This window comes from Syzygium oleosum, unplaced genomic scaffold (assembly GCF_021117445.2).
Source record: "Syzygium oleosum isolate NSW1041296 unplaced genomic scaffold, Sole_v2.1 Sole_v2.36, whole genome shotgun sequence".
In the NCBI taxonomy this organism is placed as follows: Eukaryota; Viridiplantae; Streptophyta; class Magnoliopsida; order Myrtales; family Myrtaceae; genus Syzygium; species Syzygium oleosum.
Genome location: NW_026607520.1, coordinates 140,001 through 147,500, shown reverse-complemented (window position 1 = coordinate 147,500; position 7,500 = coordinate 140,001). Strand labels below are relative to the sequence as shown.

Here is a 7,500-nt window from a genome sequence, read left to right as displayed (position 1 = left end):
GAAATGATAGTGGACATAACTCCAGACATTGCTGCTGAACAGAATCCGTTATGGCAGGAATGTGTTGTGGGACATTATGTTGGCAGGAAAGTTCCGTTCAAATTAACGGAAGAAGCTCTTAAAAAATCCTGGGGAGACCATCTAATGGATGTTAAACTACACGAGAACGGGTTCTACTTCTTTCGTATACCGAATGAGGAATATCGCAGGAAGATACTAGACCAAGGCCCAGTTTCAATTTTCAGCAGCACAATGCTACTTCAGCAATGGCATCCAAAGCTGAAACTTAAAAGGGTGCTATGGACTCTATCCGGTATGGAGTCGGGTTGCGTGACATTCCTTTCTCCTTGTGGTCGCCGGCGGGCATAGGCAGGATTGCAAGTGCCATTGGGAAGCCACTCTATGTGGACACCCAAACTGAACAAATGACTAGAATCTCTTTCGCGAGAGTATGTGTGGAAATCAAAGCCACAAAGCCCCGACTGGAATCTGTGAAGGTACGTTGGGATGGCGACGTTAATCTGGTCCATGTGGAGTATGAATGGAAACCTATGGTGTGCATCTCTTGTGGTATATTTGGGCACAAACATGGTACAGCTGGGTTTGGCTGTGCACCAGCACATTCTGAGGAAAGAGCTGAGACACTACAACCTCAAGCTAAAACCAGACCTGGGAGCTCCATGCGCCCTCGAGAAGCTCAAGAATGGACCCAAGTTAACCGGAAAAAGGGCAAAGGCCCGATGAGCAAAGATGCCGGCCAGATCAGAATTGCTCCTGATCAGTCCTTGGAGGCGAACCCAGGGGTGGAATCCTATCAGGTTCCTGTTCGAGCCCCCTCTCCTGCTCATGGACCTTCCAACCTGGTTGGGAACATCTCAAAGGAAGCCAACACAGATCTGTCTAGGATTGATTCTGTTCCTCCCCTGGACGTGAACTCAGGGGGGAAGACTGGTCTGCCTACTGATCACGCCCCTGTTCCTGGTGGTGTTCCATTGAGCACTGAGCTGAACCAGCCAAAGGCGGGCCTTGCTGCAGTGTACAGAACTTCACCTAGCCTTCCTCTGGACTCGAACTCAAGGGGGATAGGTCTTTCGGCTCCTTGCTTGCACCTCAACAGCCCGGCTCTGCTCCTACCGGAAGAACCTAATGCAGAGACGTCCCTCCCCGCCTTCTCTGATCCTCAAGGACGGCTACACCAGCAACTTGTGGACTTTGCTACTAACTCTCACACGTCCTCCGAAGACTCTTCAAGCTCTCAAGTGGGGGGGGAAATCAGTGACTCTGAAGAGCATTTCACAGGAGGAATTTCTGCTGTTTCTCCCCCAAACACACGCTCCAGAACATTGGCTTCTTATGCTGTTGAAGAACCATCTAAAGCCTCTGTCGGTCCTAGTTCTAGCGTGATAAGCTCCAGTATGATTCCTGGCTCGTCCTCCTCGAAGAAGAAAGACAAGAGGAGGAGGTCTAGGAAATCTCGAAGATAATATTCCTCTCTTTCCTATGTTTTTTGGAATATGGAACATTAGGGGACTAGTTGATCCCCTCCGCCAAGCTGAAATCCGTACCCTTATTAGGAATAATCGTCTCTCTTGCATTGGTATTATTGAGACCAAAGTCAAAGCCCCTTTTTTCTTGATATTTCCAAGGGTTTATGCAACGAGTTGGAGATGGGTTGCAAACTATGATCTCTCTCCTCTAGGCCGTATCTGGTTTGGGTGGGATCATACATTACGGATACTACTATTCTACACTCCTCTGACCAACTGATCCATGTGCAGCTTAAGCTTCTAATGTTGAATAAAACTTGCCTCTTCACTATTGTATATGGCGAGCATACTTTTGTCAAACGGCGTTCGTTATGGGCTGATCTTGTATCCTTATCCTCTTGCGACTTACCGTGGGTTGTTCTTTGGGGATTTTAATGCTATCGAGAGACCCAGGCGACGAGTGGGTAGCACTACTCCCTGGATACCGGCTTTCGACGAATTTGGGAGTGTCTAACCCAGGCGGGATTGGAAGATATTCGCTATGTGGGGTTTAGATACACCTGGACCCATTCTTCTGGTGATAGTAGGAAACTCCGAAAGATTGATAGAGTACTTGCAAATGACCTATGGATGCAACGAGTTCTCCTTTTCGGAAGCAGTTTCCTTCCCCGGGATTTCGGACCACTCTCCCATGGTGGTAAAAATTCTCTCACCTCCTAATTCCAAGAAACCTTTCAAGTTTTACAACTTCGTCTTCTCACCCTACCTTCTTGGAACTTGTGAAGCAAGCTTGGGATACACAAGTAGTGGGAACTCACATGTATATTGTTTGTTGTAAGCTGCGAGTGCTTAAACAGAAGTTGAAACAACTTAACAAGAGTGTCTTTTCTGATATATCTACAAGAACCGACCAGCTTAGGTCTGACCTCTACGCCGTTCAGGCGGCCCTTGAGCAACACCCTTTTGACCAGAGCCTTCAAGATAGAGAAGTGGAGCTCACACGATCCTTCTCTACGCTGAGAATGCAGGAGGAATCCTTCTACAGACAGAAATCCCGTATTCGATGGCTCAAGGAAGGAGACTTAAACACGCATTATTTTCACCACTTTGTAAACAAAAGACGTGTAACGAATCGAATTCTCTCGGTTTCAACTGCTGATGGATCTTTAGTTACTGAACCTCAGGCGGTCAGGACTCATATTGTGACTCACTTCCAGGAGTTACTTAACGGTGCTTCTACTTCCTCTTGGCCCTCTGTTAGCGAGATAGGTATATTCCTTGGTCAGGTCCTCAATGAGAATCAAAGGAACTTGTTGGCGCTTCCGGTCACAGATGAGGAGATCCAATCCACACTTTTCTCGCTTGCTAAGGGCAAAGCCCCGGGACCGGATGGTTACAATATTGATTTTTTCAAATCTAGCTGGGAGATCATTGGTCCCTCTACTCTTGTAGCTGTAAGAGATTTCTTTCAAACAGGATGCATGCTTAAAGAAATCAATAACACCATTCTGACGCTAGTCCCTAAATCCCCAAATGCTTCAGCTATGTCGGATTTTCGGCCTATTGCTTGCTGTAACACATTATATAAATGCATATCCAAGATATTGGCGAGGAGGATAGCGAGTGTCCTTCCAACACTAATAGGCCCTGCTCAATCGGCTTTTGTTAAGGGCCGTAGGATCAGTGACAATATTTTGATAGCCCAAGAGCTATTTGCAGATTTCCACCACCGGCCTTACCTTTCAAAATGTGCTATTAAAGTTGACTTCCAGAAAGCATATGACACTGTCGATTGGAGCTTCTTAGAAAAGACTCTTTTGGCCTTCAACTTTCCTGTCTTCTTTACCAAGATGGTGATGGCCTGTGTTACGACTGCAAAATTTTCAGTCTCTATTAATGGGGAATTGCATGGCTACTTTGGGAGCTCTAGGGGCATTCGCCAGGGAGACCCTCTTTCGCCCTACCTCTTTATTCTGGTTATGGAGATTTTCTCGGGTATTCTTAACGCTAAAGCCGATATGCCGGATTTCCCTTTGGTTACGCGGTGCAAAAACACCGGTTATCGCACCTCTTTCTTTGCGGATGATGTCTTTGCTTTTCTCGAAGGTCACTTGAGATCAGTTCAACTGATAAATGAATCTCTCCACTTGTTCTCTGAATGGTCTGGCTTAATACCGAATAAGGCGAAAAGTAACATCTTTATCTCGGGAGGTAATCAGACGTTGCACAACCAATTGATTCAATGCCTTGGGTTTCAAAGGCGGGGTACATTGCCATTTCGATATCTTGGGGTCCCTATTATCTCAACTAGGCTGCGCAAGATGGACCAAGGCCTTGATTGATTCTATCACGGCTCGGGCCCGCTCACGGTCCCAACGCTTTCTTTCCTTTGCGGGTAGACTACGGCTTATAAAGTCGATCCTGCATTCTATTCGGTATCTTGGGCCACCATCTTCTCTCTACCCAAATCGGTATTGCATAGTATTGAGGCGGTACTTAGGCAGTTCCTATGGAAAGGTCCCGACCTTGGAGTTGGTGGTGCCAAAGTAGCGTGGAAGGCTGTTTGCTTACCCAAAGAGGAAGGCGGCCTAGGCATCCGGGAGGCGGAGGAATACAACAATGCTATGACTTTAAAGCACATTTGGCTTCTTTTCACTGACAAAGAGTCGTTGTGGTGTAAATGGGTACACTCAAACTTTTTAAAGAATGCCAACTTCTGGATTGTGTCCAAACCTACTTTCTGTTCCTGGACATGGAAGAAAATCCTAGATATGCGCCCTTCTGCTCATACTATGTTCCGGTGGAAAATTGGAAATGGGTGCTCTGTTTCTTTCTGGTTTGACCACTGGCATAATAAGGGGCCGCTTTTCCCTCTTTTTGGCGATGTCGATATATACCAGTCGCGCATTCCTCGGGAGGCTACAGTTCGATCCTTCTTTGAAGGCTCCTGGCAACCTTCTAATACCCTGGCCACCTTTACGAGTTGGACGGAGGCCGCCCCGACCTTTATGGACAATGCGATGGACACCTTCGAATGGATTCCTCATCCATCTAATCCCTTCTCTGTTTCTCGGGCTTGGGATCATATACGAAGGAAATGGCATCCAGTACACTGGCATTCCTTCATCTGGGACCGTCACATAGCTCCCCGCCATGCCTTTCTTCTTTGGCTGATATCGCTTAACCGGCTTCCTACCCAGGTATTCCTGTTACATAACCGCAGGATACACGATGCCTTGTGCGCTTTTTGTGGTACTACACCAGACTCAGTCAACCACCTCTTTTTTGAATGCACCTACACCAGTAGATTGGCTTCTCTTTGGGCGACAAAATGTAATCTACCCTGGCGTAACCGTCCATGGCAGGATCATATTATGTGGGCCATGCAAGTATGTGGAGGATCCTCCTTTGCTCACCGCATCTCTAGATATTCCTTTGGGGCCTTATGTCACATTATTTGGACCGAGAGGAACAATGCGATCTTTAGGAACAAGTGTATCTTTATCCCTGGAATGCGTAAGCATCTTCTCAAAGTCGTCAAGGACAAGGCCATCTCTATGGGGAGAGTTGAGGACACTTATAGGAACCGCATTATTCGGAGGAAATGGGATTTACCTCCTTCTATCTTTGGATAGTCTTGCTTTCCCATTGTTCGGTGCCTTTCTAGCGGTTCCCGGAGCTTTGTTGATGGTCTTCCAACCTGCGGCTGGATTGGCTGTTTTTGTTTTCCCTTTTCTCTTTTCCTTGTTCTTAGCCGTCCTTTGGCTTATTGTATAGTTCCCGCTAGACCCTCTTGACCTTGTATGGACATTCTTTGTCCTAATATGGTCATGTGGTGGTCTGGGCTCTAGTTTGTATTTGGTGTTATGATTAGTTATATACATTCTTACCTTACCAAAAAAAAAAAAAAAAAACAACTGCGAAAGCATTTGCCAAGGATGTTTTCATTAATCAAGAACGAAAGTTGGGGGCTCGAAGACGATCAGATACCGTCCTAGTCTCAACCATAAACGATGCCGACTAGGGATCGGCGGATGTTGCTTTTAGGACTCCGCCGGCACCTTATGAGAAATCAAAGTTTTTGGGTTCCGGGGGGAGTATGGTCGCAAGGCTGAAACTTAAAGGAATTGACGGAAGGGCACCACCAGGAGTGGAGCCTGCGGCTTAATTTGACTCAACACGGGAAACTTACCGAGTCCGGACATAGTAAGGATTGACGGACGAGAGCTCTTTCTTGATTCTATGGGTGGTGGTGCATGGCCGTTCTTAGTTGGTGGAGCGATTTGTGCAGTTAATTCCGATAACGAACGAGACCTCGGCTGTAACTAGCTATGTGGATGTACATCTCCACGGCCGGCTTCTTAGAGGGACTATGGCCGCTTAGGCCAAGGAAGTTTGAGGCAATAACAGTGCAGTGATGCCCTTAGATGTTACGGGCCGCACGCGCGCTGACCGATGTATTCAACGAGTGCATGGCCTTGGCCGACGGGCTGGGTAATCTTTGAAATTTCATCGTGATGGGGATAGATCATTTCAATTGTTGGTCTTCAACGAGGAATTCCTAGTAAGCGCGAGTCATCAGCTCGCGTTGACTACGTCCCTGCCCTTTGTACACACCGCCCGTCGCTCCTACCGATTGAATGGTCCGGTGAAGTGTTCGGATCGCGGCGACGTGGGCGGTTCGCCGCCCGATGACGTCGCGAGAAGTCCACTGAACCTTATCATTTAGAGGAAGGAGAAGTCGTAACAAGGTTTCCGTAGGTGAACTGCGGAAGGATCATTGTCGAATCTGCGCCTAGCGAGAATGACCGAGAGAACCATAACAAACTCAATGGGGACGGTGGGCCTCGCCCACGTCTCCGAGCTGCGATGGCACGGGTGCCTACGGGCGCTCGGGCTTTTCTCGGCGGCACAACGAACCCCGGCGCGGAATGCGCCAAGGAACTTTAACAAGAGAGCGATGCTCCGCCGCCCCGAGACATGGTGCGTGTGCGGGATGCCATGCAATCTCTATTATTCATAACGACTCTCGGCAACGGATATCTCGGCTCTCGCATCGATGAAGAACGTAGCGAACTGCGATACTTGGTGTGAATTGCGAGAATCCGTGAACCATCGAGTCTTTGAACGCAAGTTGCGCCCGAAGCTTCGGTTGAGGGCACGTTTGCTGGGTGTCACACATGGCGTTGCCCTAACCCTCGCCTTGAATTGGGCGGGCGGGACTTGGGTGCGTATGTTGGCCTCCCGAGATGACCTTATCCCGGTTGGCCCAAAATCGAGCGTCGGAGCGATTAGCACCACGACATTCGGTGGTTGATGAGACCCCATGATCAATGTCGTGCGTGTCGCTCATGCACATGCTCCACGAATCTACCTTTCACCAACGCGACCCCGGTCAAGCGGGGCTACCCGGCGAGTTTAAGCATATCAATAAGCGGAGGAAAAGAAACTAACAAGGATTCCCTAGTAACGGCGAGCGAACCAGGAAGAGCCCGGCATGAGAATCGGGCGCCTCGGCGTTCGAATTGTAGTACGGAGAGCGTCCTCGGCGACGGACCGGGCCCAAGTTCCCCGGAAGGGGCGCCGAGAGGGTGAGAGCCCCGTCGTGTCCGGACCTGTCGCACCACGAGGTCTTGTCGGCGAGTCGGGTTGTTTGGGAATGCGGCCTAATCGGGCGGTAAATTCCGTCCAAGGCTAAATATGGGCGAGAGCCGATAGCAAACAAGTACCGCGAGGAAAGATGAAAAGGACTTTGAAAAGAGAGTCAAAAAGTGCTTGAAATTGTCGGGAGGGAAGCGGATGGGGGCCGGCGATGTGCCTCGGTCGAATGTGGAACGGTGTGAGCGTCGGTCTGCCCGATTGACTCGAGGCATGGACCGATGCGGATTGCGGTGGCGGCCCAAGCCCGGGCCTTCGATACGTCCCGTGGAAACGTCGCCATTGCGATTGTGGAATTCAGCACGCGCGCTTCGGCGTGCCTCGGCATCTGCGTGCTCCGGGCATCGGCTAGTGG

The 7,500-nt window shown here is 49.2% G+C and overlaps 2 non-coding genes across 2 annotated transcripts in view; both read left to right on the top strand.

Annotated features, from left to right (window-relative positions):
• Positions 1–6,511: 6,511 nt before the first annotated feature.
• On the top strand, positions 6,512–6,664 carry LOC130135684 (5.8S ribosomal RNA). The gene has a single exon (XR_008814959.1). It is a non-coding gene; the product is annotated as a 5.8S ribosomal RNA (ribosomal RNA).
• A 208-nt stretch (positions 6,665–6,872) lies between these two features.
• Positions 6,873–7,500, top strand: part of LOC130135678 (28S ribosomal RNA) — a 3,339-nt gene continuing 2,711 nt past the window's right edge. The window contains exon 1 of the ribosomal RNA XR_008814956.1: positions 6,873–7,500. This exon is cut by the window's right edge and continues 2,711 nt beyond it. This is a non-coding gene — a ribosomal RNA (28S ribosomal RNA).